Here is a 21,608-nt window from a genome sequence, read left to right on the forward strand (position 1 = left end):
CAGACTATAAAATGATAATTAAGCGCTTCTGTGCCCTTTGATGTTTTGATTCAATCGTGTGTCAAATAGCATTTTTCTGTGTGTAGGAGGAAGAGTGGGGTGGCTAGAGCTAGCTTATTTGTTGCACTAGGTGGATAAAGATACTGGAATTGAGGTGATCCTTACCACAGGATACTTTAACATAGCTAACTATGTTAAAGTATCTGAACGTTCTCTACAGTCTTCTTTATCTGAGTGGAAAGATGCACTGTTTACCTCAGCTAATAAAATTATCTTTTTAAGGTATGACTCCCAGTAAAGTTCTGTTTCAATATTATGAATTCACTTTATAATAAGTTTTCCAAGATACTATTACTGGGGTAGGGTAGAGACAGAAAAAAAGAGACCTAATCAATAAGCTTCTAACCTAGTACTGAGGCTTATATTTTAGGGATGGGGGTTAGCTTGACCTTTACTTTTACAAATGTCTGACATTAAAACAGGTTTTATTTTTAGTGGGTAGCACAATTCGATGTTTCCTCCATGATTTACTGATGGAACTCTTCTGGTGTCAAGGAAGATCTTAAACTATGGTTTCCTCAAAATTCTTCCCTCCAATGAAAATTATAAATTTACTGTTCTCTGGATTAAGATTATAGCCACATACCAACAAACCACTGAGTATGTAGTTGGTAGAAATTCTTCCCTTTTGAAGCTTACTGTAAAGAAATGTTGGCACTCAGTCTCTTCTGAAAGGAAAAAGGTTTGAAATTTGTGGTATCCTGTCAATGCTCCTTATGGCACTTTGAATGAAAGGCAGTGTAGTCGTGTTCTTCTCTGGGACACTACTTTCTAAAAGCCTTTTTGTTTTTTGTTCCCTGAGGTTGTTTCAAAGGCCTGCAGGTTGTTTCAAAGAAGTGATTTTAGCCACCATGGTGCAGGGTCGGCTGGGGGCTGTCAAATGACTTCTGTGGGTTATTCAAATCTAACGCAGAGCAAGATAATAGCTCAAGAAGCAACTAATGGGCCTTGTCCACGGTACTGAGATCATGTATCAGGATGACCTATACGTTTTAAATGGTATTTAGTATTGATTCACAACTCTTTCAAAGTTTAAAAGAGGGCTAAGTTGTATACAAGAGCAAAGTCATAGAACAATGATCATTTAACATACAGAGGGCATGACATTTGATTATATCTAAGCTTCTTCAAATGCCAAGAAGATTTTGAAGAAGGATATTTGATATTGACTTTTTAAAGGTCCACATAGATAAAATTAATAAATCTTATTAAAGTTTATTTTAGGGATATTGATTTTAAAGTAGAAATGCACCCACAAAGAAAGTCCCATGATAAAGGCTAATGTGTAAATTCCTTTAAAACCCATAGTTACTGTAATTATATGGAGCATTTTACAAGCAACCAGGGACTGCTTTGGATAGATGACTGAAATTTAATCAGTTTCTGGCACAGACTGCCTTTCTTTCCACCTCGAATTTCCAAAGCACTATTTCTAGGGCAGACCTGTTCAGATAGTGAACCTTTATTATCACATTTGATCTGTCTTTGAGCACTTTCCAAAGGAAAGGCTTCCGCAGATCTCCTAGAAGATAAAGGAATGGGATGATTTCTCTCAATAGCACATGTCCTTCCTCCCGTCCCATTCCATTCTCAGCAAACTTAATTCCGCTCTGCAGTCTGGATTTTACAATCACATGGAGCATTATGTATGAAATGCACAAAACATCGATGTGCTAATGTTGCCACCGGAGACTATCAGATAAAGAAAGAGGCATATCCTTTTGTACTCTTAGGACATAAGTGTATGTCCTGAACCTCTTTAAAAAACAACTCATTTCATTTCTAAGCATTTTGGGCTTTATTTGTATTAAGTGGCTTAGGCCTGCCAGTCCGCTGCAGGGAAATCTGAGTTTGATGTAGTTTTTAAAGCAAAGAGGAACTGGAAAAATAATCACAAATGATGAATGTGAAAATTAAGCTACCTCTAGAGTTTATGTTTTACAAGGATGAAATCGATCAGTTTATCTCCTAGCTGATTTAAAACATATCTGATTATTTCTGACGGTTCAAGATGTAATGGTCTGAAAGTCTAAATAGAATTCTTAGACTTACCTTTATTAAAACCTGAGGAACTGAAGATATAACTGTCTGGATTGATTACAGTATTTCTGCTGTGGAGAAAAATAACAGCCCTGAGTCACTTCTTGTTGTTCACATCTTCATTAATGTGCTTTATATATTTCTGTCCCCAGAGCAAATTAATGTGTTTTTTTCTTCTTTTGTATGTAGTTCACTTAAACTTAGATTCTTTGAACATAGCTGGATTGCAGTGTGACACTGGAGTCCTAGAGATCAATTGATGGTTGTTAAAGATCATGAAGAATGGTCCATTAAAACAGTTAGTATATGACAAATAACAACGTTTGTGTTTAGTGTGGAAATTTATCAAATAGACAGAGCACTTATTACTGAGACCTGAATGAAAGTCTACTTGAACCAACTTATTAATCAGTCACTGCCCTAGTCTTAACAGACGGTCTTATTAAAGAGCTCTAGATATATTAAAATTGAACTCTAATGTGATAGGTACTATTCCTGAGCTACAATCACAAAGCACACAATTATTACTGAAGACTAAAGTCTATGGAAAAGAAAATAAAAGCTTTCTTTATTTCCAGAGGACTGAGATGCTTTGCCTCAAATCTCTGGCTCAGATTAAGCACAGTATCTATCATGGGATGCTTAGTTGTGTGGCTGATTCCTTCTCCCACTCTCCATATGTAATCACACATCAAGATATGACAAACTTAAACTTTCCACCTGTATATATTTATATAGTCCACACTAAAGAATCTTCTTAAATTTCTTAAGGTTGTTTTTTTGGAAAAATTGAAGCACTACCAATGGGAAAAAAATAATCATTGCTCTGGCTGGCAAGTGGTATGAATGCTTAGTGAGATCCTCTGGGCCTCTGGGCCTAGAAGAAATCATCACCATTTCTCATTCTCCATGGAGTTATTGGGGGTAGAGCCCTTCAGTACTGTGAGCCTTGGGGTTGAGCAGGGATGACAACTGAGTTGAATATCATCTCAAATGACTATACGTCTGTGGGTATTGATTGTCTGGGAGTGCTGGGTTGAGAGGGATGCTTGAAGCTAAGTTTAAGCACAACATGAAAGCAAACCATTGCAAATTAAAGACGTTTGCATGAGGCAAGTTTAGAGTTATATCGGAAGAGAATTCTTGGCTTCTAACCTCTGTGATTCATTTGGGTGTGGGGCTGGCTGACCTTCATTTACCTGGGAGAGAAAGTGTGCATGTTTTGGTAAATAGCCAATAGCTGCTTGATGCAATCAATCGCCCTTCTGGTAGAAAGGTGTGAGGGACTTGCCCAGTAGCAATCAACAATTAAATGACTTACCAAATACCTGCAGTGACCTACGAGAGAATCTTCTTTGTTTTCTCAATGTCTTAAAATTTTATAGCTGAAATTCAACACAATAGTGTTGAAAAAGACTCCAGTTCAGTGTTACACACAGTGCAGACATCTTTTAAATACAGGTCGGGTAGACTTCTGACTCTGCCAGAAGAGGTACTGTGAGGGGAAACTTACCCTCTTCTAAGGCAGGTTTCTGGACAGTCTAGTTTTTTAAAAACAGTTCTTTCGTGGACTGGGTTGAAGTGCACCTCTGTGTAAACTTGACATTTGTGGCTGTGGATCTGCTCTTCTACAGAACACAAAGCAATTCTGGTCTCTTCTAATGGACAACTTACTAAATATTCACTCAAATAATATAAAAATAGTCTATCCGGTTTCTCAAAGGTACTATGGCCAAAACAAGGCTTTTAAACTTCTGGTTTAAAGTTTCCGGCTGGGCCTGGTGGCTCATGCCTGTAATCCCAGCACTTTGGGAGGTCGGCGTGGGTGGATCACCTGAGGCCAGGAGTTCGATACCAGCCTAGCCAACACTGTAAAACCCCGTCTCTACTAAAAGTACAAAAATTAGCTGGGTGTGGTGGTGGGCGCCTGTAATCCCAGCTACCTGGGAGACTGAGGCAGGGGAATCGCTTGAACCTGGGAGGCAGAGGTTGCAGTGAGCCGAGATTGAGACCCTGCATTCTAACTTGAGTGACAGAACAAGACTGCCTCAAAAAAAAAAAAGTTTCCTCACCTCCCCCTTAGCTCAGGGAGGTTACTCAGACCAGAAAAAGTGGGTCTTGCTTGGCATATTACTTTCTTTTCCAATCCATCATCAAATTCTCTTGATACTACTTCCAAAGTGTGTGTGGGTATATGTAATTTTTAACATATATAGTTTATATATAACTTTTTAATATATAATTTTAAAAATATTATATAGATAGATAGATTTTTTTTTTTTTGAGACAGGGTCTCATTCTGTCACTCAGGCTGGAGTTCAGTAGCGCAATCATGGCTCACTTCAGCCTCGACTTCCCGGGCTCAAGCCATCCTCCTGCCTCAGCTTTCCAAATAGCTGGGACTACAAGCACATGCCACCATGCCCAGCTGATTTTTGTATTATTTTTTTTTTTTTGTAGAGACAGGGTTTTGCCATATTGCCTGGGCTGCTCTTGAACTCCTGGGCTCAAGTGATTTCCCTGCCTTGGCCTCCCAAAATGCTGGAATTGCAGGTGCGAGCTACTGTGTCCAGCCCTAAAAAATATTTTTAATCTCTCTTTCTCATTCAGTCTCCATCTCCTCCGCTTGAAGCCTAATGACCTTCATCTCTGTCTTTCCCACTACAGTAGCCTCTTAAAGGGCTCTCACACTACCTCTTGCCTCCTTCCAATACATTAGCCAGACAAAACCAGAGGTATCTTTGCAAAAGGGAATCTTCCTGCCTCACTCTGCTTAAATTCTTCGGGAGCTTCTCCTGGCACTTTCAATAGTAGCCTAGCCTGAACGTAGCTTCAAAGAGCTACAACAATCCGGCCTCATTTTCTTCTCACAACATTCTCTCTTGATTCTTTGTGATGCTCCTCTTTTCTGTCCTCTTCTTTGTCCTCAATTTTGCCAAGCTCTTTTCTACTTTAAGGGTCTCTTAATTATGAGGTTTGCATATGCTATTCTCATTGCTTGGAATGACCACTCTCCCCATATCCATCTTTATTAATTTGATTTAAATGTCACTTCTTCGGAGAAGACTTCCTTGACTATATGCTCTATTTCAATTAAATCTCATCAGCTTATTTATTTTTTCATTGTAGCTTTTCCTCTTTATCACTATTTGTTATCAAAGGTTTCTTTGTGTGATTATTTAAAGTCTATCTTCTCCTCTTGAATATAAAGTCCATTTACAAAACGATAAAACACCAATTTCTTGGCTGGGTGTAGTGACTCATGCCTATAACTCCAGCATTTTGGGAGTCTGAGGTAGGAGGATTGTTTGAGTCCAGGAGTTCAAGACCAGCCTGGGTAACATAGTGAGACCCTATTCTCTACAAAAAAAAAAAAAAAAAAAAAAAAAAAAAATTGAATTAGTCTAGTACAGTGGCTCGTACCTGTGGTCTCAGTTACTCTGGGGTCTAAGGTGGGAGGGTTGCATGAGCCCAGGAGATTTTGGCTGATGAACCTTGATTACACCACCACACTCCAGCCTGGGTGACAGAGCAAGACTTTGCCTCAAATAAAACAAAAAAAAAAAACAAAAAAAACCGAAAAATTTTCTTTCCTATTTTCTGTGTTTATGTTATACATAAGCACAGTGCTTGCCAAAATGGCAATTAATATTTGTTTATAGGCCGGGCATGGTGGCTCACACCTGTAATCCCAGCATTTTGGGAGGCCAAATTGGGTAGATCACTTGAGATCAGGAGTTTCAGACCAGCCTGGGCAACATAGCGAAACCCCGTCTCTACTAAAAATACAAAAATTAGCTGGGTGTGGTGGCACACACATGTAGTCCCAACTATTCAGGGGGCTGAGGCAGGAAAATTGCTTGAACCAAAGAGTGGGAGGTTGCAGTGAGCTGAGATCACCCCACTGCACTCCAGCCTGGACAACAGAGTGAGGCCGTGTCTCAACAAACAAACAAAAAACATCAAAAGAAAGATATCCATAGTGATCCATATCCATTGTTTATGGTATCTCCCCTTAGTCTTCTTTTTTCTAGGTCAACCACTTGGTTATTTTACTGTTCCCCGTATGACATGGTTTTTAAAACTTTCTTGAGCTTGGCCCCATATTTTTGATATACCGTGTTTTTCAATGTTTTCCCTTAAATGTATAGAACTAATTATAATATGCCAGATGTGATCTAATAATAGGAGAATGTAATGAGATCATTCTTTCCACTGTCCTTTTTACAATGTCTATTAATCTAGCCTAAGGTGGTGGTATTCTTTTTTAGCAGTCCTATCACCACTGGTGCATATTAAACTTATGATTAATTGAAGACCATAAATCTTTTTTCTCCCTAACTAAAGTTCCTTGCTAGAAAACCTCATTTAAAATTGTATATTTCATGTTTTTAACTGATATACATCATTACGCACTTATCACGTCCTGTTACCTTTATTCCTAAGTATCGTATATGGTATCTTTTTAAGGTTTGTTTCATGTGTAATTTGGCTAACCATATTTACTTTGATCACATTCAATGTACAAAAAGCAAGGGCCAAAGGCAGAAATTTGTATTTCACCCCCCAGGTAGGGTCAAAGAATCACATATTTTTGTTTATACAGTGTGTGCGTATATATATATATGTATATGTATACACATGTACACATGTGTGTATGTATATGTATATATATGTACATATGTGTGTGTATGTGTATATATATGTATATATATGTGTGTGTGTATATATATGTGTATATATGTATGTGTGTGTATATATATATATATATATATATATATGAATTAGTCCTGTACATTTAAGGAAGAACATTGAAAAAAATAGTATGGCAAAAAATATATAAAGAATATGTATTTAAATAAACTTGTTTTTTAAATTTCAGCGTTTGCTTTTAAAAATGTTAGTAAGAGTGGTGGTCTAGATAATGTACGCATGCCTCATTTTATTGCGCTTTGCAGCTACCGTGTTTTTTTACAAACTGAAGGTTTGTGGCAAACTTTGGTCCAGCAAGTCTATTGGCATCATTTTTTTTTTCAACAGCATGTAATCACTTCATATCTTTGTGTCACATTTTGGTAATTCTCACAATATTTCATGCTTTTTCATTTTTATTATATCTGTGACAGTGATCTGTGATCAGTGATCTTTGATGTGACTATTATAGTTCTTCAGGAACACCATGAGCCACACCCATGTAAGACCGTGAATTTAATTGATAAATGTGTGGGTTCCGACTGCTCTATTGACAGGGTATTCTCCAGCTGCTCATCCGCTGGTCTCTCTCCCTCTGCCCTCAACCAGGCCTCCTTATTTTCTAAGTCACAACAATATTGAAATTAAGCCAATTAATAACCATACAATGGCCTCTAAGTGAAAGGAAGGGTTGCCTCTAACTTTAAATCAAAAGCTAGAAATGATGAAGCTTAGTGAGAAAGGCATGTTAAAAGCTCAGACATGTTGAAAGATAGGCCTCTTGCACCAGTTAGCCAACTTGAGAATGCAAAGGAAATGTTTTTGAAGGAAATTAAAACTGCTACTCTTGTGAGCACATGAATGGTAAGAAAGCAAAATAGGTTTATTGCTGATATAGTTTTAGTCATCGGGATAGAAGACCAAAACAGCCTCCAAATTGCCCTAAGTAAACTAAAACCTAATCCAGAGCAAGGCCTTAACTCTCTTCAATTTTATAAAGCTTTAGAAGAAAAGTTTGAAACTATCAGAGGTTGGCTTATGAGGTTTATAGAAAGAAGCCATCTCCATAACATAAAACTGCAAGGTGAAGCAAGTGCTGATGTAGAAGCTACAGTAAGTTATCCAGAAGATCTGACTAAGATAGTTGATGAAGGTGGCTATGCTAAAAAGATATTCAATGTATTCAAAACAGCCTTATATTGGAAAAAGATGCCATCTAGGACTTAACTAGCTAGAGAGGAGAAGTCGATGCTTGGCTTCAAAGCTTCAGAGGACAGGATGACTTTGTTAGAGGCTAAAGCAACTGATGACTTTAAGTTGAAGCCAATGCTCATTTACCACTCTGAAAACATTAGGGCCCTTAAGAATTTTGCTAAATCTACTCGAGAATTATGCTAAATCTACTCTGTCTGTGCCCTATAAATGAAATGACAAAGCCTGGATAACAGCATGTCTGCTTACAGCGTGGTTTACTGAATATTTTAAGCCCATTATGAAGACCCACTGCTCAGAAAAGAAGCTTTCTTTCAAAATATTACTATCATTACAATGTACCTGGTCAGCTGAGAGCTCTGATGAAGATGCACAAAGAAATGAATGTTGTTTTTCTGTCTGCTAACACAACATCCATTCTTCAGCCTATAAATCAAGGAGGAATTTTGACCTTCAAGTCTTATGATCTAAGAAGTACATTTAATAAGGCTATGGCTGCCATAGATAGAGATTCTTCTGAGGGAGTCTGAGCAAATTAATTTGAAAACCTTTTGGCAAGGATTCACCATTCTAGATGCCATTAAGACATTCATGATTCACAGGAGAAGTCAAAATGGCAACATTAACAGGAGTTTGGAAGAAGTTTACTTCTACTGTCATAGATGACTTTGAGGGGTTCAAGACTTCAGTGGAGAAAGTAACTTTAGATGTGGTGGAACTATCAAATTGAACTAACTGGAGCCTGAAGATGTCACTGAATTGCTACAGACTCATGACAAAACTTGAATGGATGAGAAGTTACTTCTTATGGATGAGCAAAGAAATTGGTTTCTTGAGATGGAAACTATTCTTGGTGAAGATGCTGTGGACATTGTTGAAATCACAACAAAGGATTTGGAATATTATGTAAGCTTACTTGATAAAGCAGCAGCAGGGTTTGAGAGGATTGACTCCAATTTTGAAAGAAATTCTACAGGTAAAATGCTATCACACAACATTGTGTGATAGAAATCTTGCATGAAAGGAAAAGTCAATCAATGCAACAAACTTCACTGTTGTCTTATTTTAAGAAATTGCAACAGCCACTGCAACCTTCAGCAACTACCATCCTGATAAGTCAGCAGCCACCAACATCGAGGCAAGACCCTGCACCAGCAAAAAGATTATGACTGCAGAAAGCTCAGATGACTGACCTAGAGGGCTTAGAAGACAAAATAGTCCATGGGTCTTATTTTCCTCTACGATTATTGCCTTGTTCTAAGAAGTGAAATTAGTGAATGCAATACAAACTCATGATAATTTGACTTACAATTATTTTAGCCTTTATAGAACCATTCACTAGAAACATTCATAATTCCAGTTCCATTCAGAAAACATTTGTTGAGCCCTGCCTCTCTGAGCAGCTTTGTAGAAATGCTGTTCTCAAAGACAGGTTTGACCCATTGGCCTATTGGGATCACTGGGAGAGAAAGGTAGGGAATTCTCTTGGTTTGATGAGAAATCTGCATATTTCACAGCCTTTCTTATCTATGATGCACCCTGTTGAAAAAAAATCTGGGTTTGTATTTAAGATTATGTTGCTTTGTTGTGCCACAGCAGGACATGGAATAGTAGGAAAAATGCTGTTGGATATCTTAAAGAAGTATAAATCTGGAATTTGCTTTAAAATTCTTTCAAACAAACAAGTGAGCATCACCGTAGAATTGATGGAGGATAAAGCTGGGCGCGGTGGCTCACGCCTGTAATCCCAGCACTTTGGGAGGCCGAGGCAGGTGGATCACTTGAGGTCGGGAGTTCAAGACAAGCCTGACCAACATGGAGAAACCCCGCCTCTACTAAAAAAAAAAAAAATACAAAATTAGCCGGGGTGGTGGCGCATGCCTGTAATCCCAGCTACTCGGGAGGCTGAGGCAGGAGAATCGCTTGAGCCTGGGAGGTGGAGGTTGCAGTGAGCTGAGATCGCTCCATTGCACTCCAGCCTGGGCAACAAGAGTGAAACTCCATCTCAAAAAAAAAAAAAAAAAAAGAATTGATGGAGGATAAAATGACTATTACATGCAATGAAAAAATGAAAGTAGAAAAAAGAAGACAGAGATGATTAAAGTAGTTGAAGAAAGGATTCATTAAGAGAGGTGAGTTTGCTCTTAAGCATCAGCAATGCTGAATTTTATGACTCCAGTAAGAAAAAAACATAAAAGAGGATCTCTTTTTATAAAACATTTTTCCAAAATAAATTTAATTTTAAGTTATAGAAATATTATTAGGTATATTTTCCAGATTACTAAAGAAACCCTGGATTCATGCCATCCCATCACTGCTATTATTACTATCATGGTTACTTTTGCAACTAGTAGTGTATTAGTAATGATCACCATTTATTCAACTACTTTATGTGCCTGTAGGCTGAATTCTTTTAAAATATCATTTCATTTGTCTATGATACAACCATGTAAGATTGCTATTAGTAGATGTCAGTATTGCCCCCATTTTACAGATAAACATGAGGCTTAGGGAATTAAATAACTTGTTTAAGGTCTCACAGCTTCTAAATGGCACAGCCTGACTTTAGACTTCACTTCCTTTTTATGGAATAACAAAGGGGAGTAATATTATCAAAATGCAGAGTTATAAATATTACTCTTAGAAGTGTAACAATTGATGTAAAATGTAATCTTGGCTTCACTGACTAATATCAATCAATAAACTAAACTATTTACTTATTCAGCTGTACAGGTGTATTTTTATAATTTGATACTGTTATTGACCATATTCATAACATAAAATACAGAAATCAGGAAAGCATGAAACAGAAATGACAGTGATTTTATTAAAGGTGTAATGTCTATTTTCTTTAAAGGTGGAGAGTATGTTTTCTATTTTATTGCAAATATAATATTTGGTATATTAAATATAAAGTCAGAGCTTGAAAAATTTAATGATGTAAATATTAAGATGCTTTATTTGGTTATGTGTATGCATTTATGATACAATCACGGAATGTCATCATTAAAATGTATACCTATTGAAACTATGTGCATATGTACACACACACATCTATATACACACAATCATGCCATGTTTCATAAACATATAATTATGTTTTGAAATAACATGTTTCATAGACATATAATTATGTTTTGAAACATATTCAGCTATATAGACATAAATAAATATGCAGACAGACCCCCTACTTACAAATGATTGTTTCAAAAAATTTTAAGAACAGTTATATTTTCAGTCCAGCAACTATGATTTACTTATTTATCCCTCAATTCCTGAGATAGTATTTTAAGTATAATTTAAGATAAACCCTAACACTCTGTACTATACTGTTTCTAGAGACAAACTTGACTTTATTCAACAACAAATCTTAACAGAGGAGTTACTATGTTCCACAAACTATGCAGATGTTAGTGATACAACATACAACTCTCAAAACATTTATAGTCTAGAATGGGATATAGAAAAGTCAGTCAACAGAGCTCAGAGGGATACAGTGGGATGGTAACACCAAGGAATGCCATCGCAATCAGACCGGTCAGTGGCACTTTCCTGAATGAAGTGATGAGTGCCTGGAGAGTTCTGAGGGATGAAAAGCAGTGAGCCAGATGCAGTATGGGATTATGTGGGGTTGAGGGTTGGGGAGAGAGATACAACAGAGTTGAGACAGAGTGAAGAAATACCTCCTTCTGAGCTACAAGAAAGGGTTTTTATCCTTGGTACTACTGACATTTTGGGAAGAATTAGTCATTGTTGTGGGGGTTGTGTTATGTATTCTAGAATGTTTGGCAGCATATGTAGCTTCTACCCCACTAGATGCCCATAGTACCAGTACCTCCCACCCCCAACCCAAATCAAAAATGCCTCTCAAAATTACCAAATGTCACCAGGGAAGCAAAATCATCCCTAGTTGAGAATCACTGTTGTAAAGAAAAAGACAGACAGATAGCATTGGACACTAGGATAACTTCCTAACTTTTCATTGACAAAGAAAGGTCAAATTCCATTTGCACTTTCCCAACATTGCTCCCTAGATGCCCTAAATCGGGGTGGATGAGAGATAGTCATATATGCTTTTTAATGTATCCTCTAACTACCTGGGATCTGGACGTTTACAATTCAGAGATTGCTTCTTTCTAGGCATGAGTATAGGTACATACACATACATACATACACAGCAAAGACATAAATCATAATGTCTCTGATTTGGCTATAATATTTAATGATCATCCAGCTTTCATTTCTATATCTTGTCAGCAAAAAATTTTATAAACTTTCCAGAATATGATACATGCCTTCTGTCAGAAATAGGAGTTGAATCAACCTTGCGTATACCATGTTAGTGTATAAATTCCAAGAGTCTCCTTAAAGGGGGAACATCTGTTTAGTGAAGTTTCATTATTTTCCTTTTTAAAGAAAGAATAAGCTATGAAAATGATAAAATATGATTGGCCTAAAACACAATATATCCAACTTTAATCATTTTCTAAATCCAAAGATATTTTTAGATGAAAGCAAAGGAGGTCATTTTCAAATCATTTTGTGAAACTTAAGCCTACCCAGAGGAAAGGTAATTTTGTTTGATCCTGAACATCAAGTGAATTTGTTCACCAAACCATTTATTCCAAAAGGTAATTAAAATAATGTAAAATTGATCCAGTATAGGTTTAACAAAATTAACTAATTATAATCTGCTTAAACCATTTAACCTTTATGGTTCCTTTAAAAGTGTTTGGTTTTCTTTGAAAAATAAACAATGTACTTTAAAAAGGTGGTGCCTCCTTGTCTACCTTTCTTCTTTTTTTTTTTTTTTGTTTTTTTTTTGTTTTTTTGGTAGACGATCCTATGCTAAGATGCCAATACAACAAATAGAGTAGACAAACAGCTAAGGGAAGAAAGGAAGATTTCCTTTTAAGTCAAGGGCACACATGAGAAGGAAAATATTATAAGATGAGGAAATAAATATGAGTTCTGTTACAGTAAGTATTCATGTTAATGTCTCAGAACTTATGCCAAACTTCCAAGTGAAATGTGTATCAATTATCTTCCTTCAGATATTCAAGTTGACTTATGGACAAAATATATACTGCAACTTAGCATTTATTTATTTTCAATTGCTTTCCATTTATTCAAGTCACTTTCAGACAGACATATTTTAAAAAGTTCAACAAATCAAAAAAAACTAATTGCCGATCACTAGCTACATTTATTTTGAACTTATCTATTCTAATACTGAGTAGATGTCAAAATTCCAAAGGGTTTGCATGGGCTCTTAGTGTCTGTGAGAGGTAGAAAATAGTGACGTAAGAGAAGAAATGTGCTGTGACAGCTCTATCTTTTAAAAAGAGTGGAAGAACTAGGAGCTACCTCAGGGGAAAAATGGTAGAAGTAACCATAAGCCCTGAGGGACTTTCTAATCCATATCTGTCTATTATTAATTCATTATAATTTACTATTTTATTTTGGAGATAAAATTGTCATTATGTCATTTCTAAACCAAATGACATTATAAAAGACCCCCAGTGGTAAGAGGTATTAACTGAAGTAACTGTCACTGCTACATAGAGTAAAACAAGTTAAACATTGGGAAAAAAGCAATCTGGATGTGATTGTTTTTTGATGGCAAAGAATCAGGTCACCCCTTATACTGAGGTTAATTTGTTGACTCATATTTCCACTTATCCAATGATATTGTATCACATGAACAAATCTCTACCTCTAATCAATTTTTTTTATCGAATTGTGACCTTTAATGCACCTTCTTTTTTGATTATGAATGACAGTGACCTTTACGTAATTTAAAGCAGACACTCTGATGCAAAATTATGCAAACTACACATGTAAATTCTGAATCAAACTAAAGATGTGCATAATCTACTGGTGAGAAATTATTTCAGAAGACATTTATATTAAGGCTGAATGAGGTATCTGAGTGTAAGTGAATTAGTCAGCATACAAATGGTTGGTTGGAAGAGTTGCAAAGACCAAATGCTGTTTATATTTTCTCAGCTTCTATTTAGAAAACTGAAATGTCAATATATGTATCAATTTTTATTATTTTACTCAGCATTTTATGGCATTCAGGAAATGATCACAACGTAATAAAGTCAGACAAGATTATTTTTCAGAGGAGTTGGCAAACTGTGCCTGAATATTCAATTCATTGTCATTTCTATTCATTTTCTGCTGCACAAAAGCCTGGTGAAATTCTGCCACAGCATGTGTAACATGTTGACTTCCTGACACTATTTTATCTCATTAAAGAGGAACTTTATGTCCAATAGCATCTGGCAGTCAGTAGTGTTTCTAGGATATATTTAGAAACTACTATCTCAAGGAAAAAAGTTAAAGAATAAAGGAAGCATGTTTGTGTTGAGAATCGGATGAATATCCTGTTCCAGACCTACCTCCTGATTCTCCTTTTTTCTACTGGCTCTTTCTTTTTTTCTGTGGATTAATACAAATGGTTCTGAGCTGATATTACTGAGGGCAAACCCTGCTCTGGGTACAAACTAAAATGCGGCCTGATCCTATAATCCACTCTCTCCTTTCTCAAGCCATTCCATTTTACACAGTGCTGTTAATGCAAACTGGACATTGTTGCCTCTCAAATTATACTTTGTCTTCCATACACACACAAAAATACCGAAATATAAGTACATCACACATGCTTAAAACACATAATCCACAGTCTGCACTTTATGACATAGATACACATGCATATGGGTTTATATATGATAAAGATTACGTCACAGCAGTAAGCCACTGAGTGCATTTCACTGTCAGAACCGCACCAAACAGTACCTGGCACAAGCATGTACTTTCATGATTAACACCGGGGGGTTGTCAGATTGCTATATCTGAAATAAACAGATTTACCCTGACAGATAATCAGCATTTTGCACTGCCTAATACATGTTTATCTTTCACTATCAACATAATTACACTAAAAGTGCACTTAATATCATCTTTCATAGGAAATTAAACAGGTTTGAATGATATACTTATAATGGATTGGGGACAGAGTATGAAGGAGAGAAATATCAATACTAGATGTTTTGGGAGAACACATACATGAAGCAATGATGAGGGAATCAATGAATACCAGAAAAAAATCAATGGCAGTCTGTGTTTAAGGAATTCATTTACATAGTTTCCAAAGAAATCAGAAAAATCCTACAAGCTGTGAAATACCCTCTTGATTTTTTCATGTCCTGATGCTTCTTTTCTTCTGACATGTGCTCTGTGCTCTCCTCTCACACAGAAAAAGCTAAGAAGGAGAGTCCCCTTAGAATGAATTTTATATTTGTCTGATCCATAGTCAACTCTTTCAAAAGTTTGCAATCTGCCTTTCGAACTTTGGTACTGGAAACTCATAGTGGCCTGCACAGATAACACTTTCAGAAGGAAATTCAGCAAGCTCTGAATTAGCACCTATCACCCGAGTGGCTAAGAGCAGACAGGCATGCCATTTTAAGAGCCGTAGAAATTAACACGTGCTGGTCCATAGGCATCAGGCCTTAAGGATATTAAATCAAGACCTGAGAAGCAGAATTAGGTGAAAATATTAATTTAAATCAACATTATAAATGTGACCCCCAGCATAGGAAGCATCTTTCTTCAAGGATATGCTAATTTACATCTGTGGTCTGCTCACTGCCTGTGAGAAGACCTAAGAATTTTAAGCCTCACTTTGTTAGTAACAGGTTAGGATCAGCGCTTTGATGTCCCATAAATCTCTTTTCTTTTCTTAGCTACAAAATAAAATGAAGTCATGAAACATTTAAATACTTATGTCTGTGAGTGGGATCCAGGGTACTATCAATTTGATTTTGAACAGAAAACAAAATAAGGATAGAGAGGTACTTCAAATGTCTTCAGTGAACTTAGTATTGTTTTGGGCATGTAGCAGACATTATTTTATTTCTTTACTATAAAGCTGAGAAATGGGTATTTTTTCCATTTAAGGAAGCTGAAGCTCAGAGAGATTCAATAATACTCTCTGTATATTGTATTCCAACTTAGGTCTGTCTGTCTGAAACTAGTACTCTTTCTGTTTCATTATGTTTTCTCTGTAAATTCAGTTTACATGATTTTTAAATGTCTTTGGTTTTTGTTTTCCAGTGAAGAATGCAGAACTTTAAACCAAGGTCCTACATCCCTCTCATCAATTAGAAATACATATCCACAGTCACCTGTAAACTGCTCCATCCCTCTCTGAATCCGATAACACCCCAGAAGCCAGTATACAATGGCTTTTCACTTGCTAATCAAAAGGATTTCACAAATACTCTTAATATCTCAATGGCTAAAGGCTGAAAAAATGAAATGACTAAGAGCTGAGAAACAAAATGCCTCTAGCATGTGGTTAGAGTACCTCAATGGGTAGAAAATCCATATGTTTAGTTCCTTTACCTACCCCGAATATTTGGAGGAACTGGGACCTTTCCCCTGGGCCCTGGCACCCAGAAGGGGATGGAAAGTTCTGCTTTCTATCCACGTTTGTGGACCCCAAACTGCTTTTTCTGTTTTGCTCCTGCCAGCACTGCCTCCTGAGGTCCACGTCTCATCGTTCCAAGAGCACGCTGGCTGGCGATCATTGTAACTTGGAAGCTGCCCTGAAACCCACTTCTCTGACAGGCTCCACCTCCACATTGGTTGGGTGATGGTGTCCGCCCGGGTAAAACTGGATTTGCAAAATTCCTTTTAGAACCTGATTTATGGTTGTAAACTCTTTCTGTAGATTTCTTATTGGATTGACTATTCCATAGTTTGCCTTAAAAGCCACCTTACATTCTCTTTGCTTCCATCGTTGCTTAGGACCCTAACTCCTCTTAACGTATTCATTCCTGGAGAGCCAAAGTTTCAGGACAATGAATAATTTCCTTTAAGATTAATTATTATTTCCATTTCATTTAGAGTGTCTGAAGATTTAGTGACAGAGGTTTAAAAGCTGAAAACTGAAGTTACTAAAAAATGCCAAAGTCTGAATTGTTTAAAATCTCCTAAACCCTCCTCTCCTCATCTCTTCCCCATTCCCCCACTGTCTTCTATATTTCTGTATTTTTCTCTTTGTCTTTCAGTCTCCTTCTTTTCTTAACTTTTCACCTTGGTTCTTTTACCAGTTGCTTCTCCTTTTAACTTCCAAAAAGAGAAATCATAGTATATATTTTTTATCCATTGGAATAATTTCCTTTCTTGTTGCAATTTTTAAAATTAAGCGTGTGTAAATTTTAATATGCTGTCAGAGAGCGTAGGCTCAGTATTTGGAATATAGCTAAGTCTTAAGAAATGTGTTGGATGGATAGATGTTCCTCTCATTGCTCCTGAAACAAATTTTAAAAATATATAACATAAGCTAACTCGATTTTTACAAAATTCAATCAACCATTCAAATATTAATCAAGAGTAGACTCTAGTCTTAGTGCTGAGGCTAGGACTGTGAAGGACACAGATTAAATATGATTTTCACCCTCAAGTAGTTTACAAACTACTGGGAATACAAGAATATGACCCATGAAACAACCTGGGAAATATGAAAAAAGAACGTAATTAGAGGCTGACTTGTGTGATATAAACTGCAGGCATTGAGAATAGACAGAAAAGAGGTCTCAATTGCAGAAAGGGCACTTGATTAATTTTTCCGGGAGAAGATAGAAGGAACTATGTATAACAACAATCATAAAACAACAACAACAGTAACAAACAGACTTTCTAATCCTGGTACATCTTATCTAATGAAGTTTTGCTTACCAAAATGTATGTCTTATCTAATGAAGTTTTAGTTTTGATCTTGAATATGTTAACTGTCCAGTCTAAACTGATTGCTAATACATTTCAGAGTTAAGTTGTTTAAATATTTTTGCACACCTTCCTCAGTGAGAAAAATCCCTTGGTTTTATATTTAATTTCAGGAAATTGACATCTTTTTAGATAGGGAGCTCAGTATTACAGCCAAAGAATTTAGTAATGAGGGACACATTCTTCAAATGGTTGTAGGTCAGTTTTAACTCCATTGAATGTTTCTATCAACACAGACTCCAAATCACCATCCTCTGTTCTCTTCTTACCACTCCTCCTTTTTTTTTTTTTTTCTTTCAAGGAGAGAATATCAACCAAGTAACAGAGAAATCAAATCTGAAAAGAATGTCTCACAGGCTAAGGGACTCACTCAGCAAGAGATGATGGCAGGGTTAGCTCAAATTTAAATTAATTCCCAACCTTTCCCATACCAATGGTCGACATCTAACTTGACTAATCTGGGCAAAACTGATATATTAAAATAACTTTAAAGATAGGTTCTTGGGCTTTCTGCCTGCCAGCAGATAGAGGTTGTGGATATACAGGGCAGTCCATCTGCCTGATACTTCAAAGAAGATCTAAAAAGAATGCTGGTATCACAGAATACAATCAAAATTGTTTTTCATTTGTTACTTGAGAAATGTGTAGCTTGCTCAATTGCTACTGACCCATGTTCTGCAAACTTCTGCCACTTGATTATGTGTTGATGATGTTTGGGTTTTTGTTTATATTAGATATCTGATATCCACAGGTCAAATAAACACAGTCTTTGAATCAGATACCTATGAGTTACATGCGTAATAGTTCATCTTTTCACACTGGGAGGAAAGAAAGTGGGAGACAATTCAAAGGCTATCCCAAATAGACAGAAATAAGGCCAGAAATGCTGCCCTGTATAGACCTTTTCTTACTCAGTTCTCCTTAAGGAGATAACAACTACTGACATAAGAACAGATAATTATATTCAATGTTTCACCATCAGACCGTTTAAACATGCATTGCTACTTCATTTCTTTTCTTTATCTGCTTTTCTAATGTGCTGGTGTATTTTGGCTGGGGAAATTTTCATTCAGATGCATCCAGTGCAGTGAAAGGTAAGGAAAAGAGCCACTACTACCCAGAATATTTTGAAGAAAGGTATGACAAGACAGAAAAAAGTATTTTTTCTGATGTGAACAGTTGTTTGCATCAAAATTTTAATTGTTATCAGAACTTCAATGGAGTTGCTAGGAAAGGTAGTTAGATAAAGCCTCAGGTTAATTTCCATCATTACTGAGCACTTTACACCACTGACAAATTTTAAACATATAAAGAGATGTCAATCTTGCTCTTTAGACAGAAAAACAAGCTGGGGAGTGGTGGCTCTTCAAAGGCTGTCAGTAGACAAGTCAGTCAATTACAGATCTGATTTAGTTCTTAACTCCTTGAGGTAAAAGACAAATGTTCTGTAAGAGTAACCATTCCTGACATACGTTAAATGAAACAACTTCTAAAACCTATGTGATAATGATAATACAGATTGAGGTGAAGAACTTTGAAAAGAGTTGGAAAATCAGAATCAGATATTTGAATCCAGATGACAAATGGGTAAATCGGAGCACTTTTGCTATTTGTGGGGGGTGGAATGTCCCTACTATTAGTCATCAGAGATAATTAGGAAGGCATTATTGTGTGAGTTTTCAAAGGCAGGAACAGAATAAATGGGTTCACATCCCAGTTCTGTCCCAACTGTGTGGCCTTGGCTAAGTTACTTAAACCTCTCTGTACCTCTCTTTATCTTTGAAATGGGGATGATGGTTTCACTGACCCCATAGTGGTGGTGTACAAATTTAAGTTATTACCTAAAAAGCAAAATCCATTGGGTTTTCACTCAATATCATAATCAATCCATATGCAGCAATAACTTCCATGATTTAGGAAATATATACGGTATTATAGAATCCTTCCTGAAATTTGAAATATTTACAGAAGATATAGGCAGTGAATGTCTGCTGATGATGCACATCATTTCCCCTTAAGCAGGGTCGCAAGTTTCTATAGCCCCAGTGAACACTCCTGAAGTTAGATACAACTTATTAACACCTTCCATAGCATCCTTTTAAGATGATAATTTATCTTTTTAACTGTACTCAGTAAAAGCAGCAGCAAAGAGCCAGGTGGGAATAACAACATGGTATTATATATAGCCATAAAGTTTACCAGTTCTATAGATTCTGCTGCAAGGCACACTAAAATGGAGTAAAATGTAACTTATCTTGAACAGTTGCTTGAATGAGTTACTAGAGGAATGGCAAGTTTACAGATGAGGCAAAAGAAACCCAAGGGAGTTGAAGGCTGTGACCATTTTATTTTGGATACATAGTTGTAAAACCTAACTTAAGGCATACAAGTTAGGTCTTTGGAGAGTTTTCTCAGAGGTTTGCAAACAAATGCCAAAGTCTATAAAATATGTGCTTTTGAAATAAGTCTCTGTGAAATGATGGTGTGACATTCCATGGGGAGTGCCTTTATACCTGTCAAACCCTGGTAATTTGGTTGAAAAGAGAATGTCTCATTGTTTGCATTTTCTCTGTCCCCAAAAGATCTCCTTGGCCACTTTTTATATCTATCCTCAGCTTGACTGCTGACAGAGTATTACATGGCGTTCCTTTGTTCTGAAAGGGCATCCTTTAGTTTCACACTAGTCTCAAGTTCACATAATCAGGCAATCCCACGCACCTTTCCGTCTGTTAAGGTTTTCCTGTGTAGGGTGCTGTTCTCAAACTCGTTTTAAATATGAAATTGTCATCCTTTACTGTTAGTGACAAATCCTTTTCTTTCCCTGTAGTGCTGAAGGTGTGAATGGAATTCTCCAGCGACAGTGTCTGTGAAGAAGATATTCACGGACAACTACATGGCTCAAATAGATAAATTAAATTAGCCCTTCCTGGAAAGCCTCAGTTTACTTTACAACTCAGTATTTCAAAGAATTTTAAAGAAATTCTAATTACTGTGTAAGAAATAAGTCAAATTCCTCTTCTCTCACTGTGAAGGTCTTTTATTACCCACTGCTATAAAACATATACCTTTTTTTTTCGGTTGCTATCCTAGCCGAGTAGCTTGCATACCAATAGGATCACTAAAATGCCACGAAGCAGAACATATTTATCTGTTAAATTCTACATACAGTAACCTAACAAATGCCAGAGACAGAAAGATTGCCCTCTGCACAGTAATACTTGTGTAGATGTCTTCTTTATGCTAACAATGACAGGGCTTCATGCCTTGTACTGTACTCAAAAATCAGTGTGCTTTTTTTTTTTTCAATAGAAGACTCTGTATCAAAAAGAAAAAGAACTGCACATTTTTGGCATTGAGATATTTTATGAGGATAATAAATTTTTTTCCTTCGAACTCCACTAACTACAAGTATCTACCTAGAAGATGAAATGTAAGATTTATGTCATCAGAACTATTCAGTATACCAGAGGATAATTTTTTCTTCTTTTCAGGACTGTCAACTTTGTTTACTGCTTATGTTCAATTCTATCTTATATAAGAGATTAACTAGCCTTGTCATAGCCACATGTCAAAGCCTTCCTAGAAAAATAAGGTAATAAATGCAAAATTATATTAATAAGGAATACTTTCAAAGACATATTGCATTTATTGAAATCTAAATTGTAACTGGAATGTTCTAATTATATTTGTACTAGTCAAAAAGAGATTTTAAAGTCTATAATGTTATGACATTTTAGTATGTTTTAAAATTGATATGACTAAGGAGTGATTAAAATATTATAAGTAACTTCAAGGAGACACAT

The 21,608-nt window shown here is 36.3% G+C and overlaps 1 protein-coding gene across 4 annotated transcripts in view; it reads right to left on the reverse strand.

The window, feature by feature from the left end:
* Positions 1 to 21,608, reverse strand: part of ADGRL2 (adhesion G protein-coupled receptor L2) — a 682,398-nt gene that overhangs the window by 659,606 nt on the left and 1,184 nt on the right. Inside the window, exon 1 of one of the 4 annotated variants that reach the window (XM_054683492.1) lies at positions 2,113 to 2,129. The exons of the other annotated variants lie outside the window; for them this stretch is intronic. The gene's annotated coding sequence lies outside the window, so the exon portion shown is untranslated. Of the gene's footprint in view, positions 1 to 2,112; positions 2,130 to 21,608 lie in introns of those variants that run through there. 4 annotated transcript variants of the gene reach the window in all.

The sequence above is a fragment of the Pan troglodytes genome, chromosome 1 (genome assembly GCF_028858775.2).
Source record: "Pan troglodytes isolate AG18354 chromosome 1, NHGRI_mPanTro3-v2.0_pri, whole genome shotgun sequence".
Lineage (NCBI taxonomy): Eukaryota > Metazoa > Chordata > Mammalia > Primates > Hominidae > Pan > Pan troglodytes.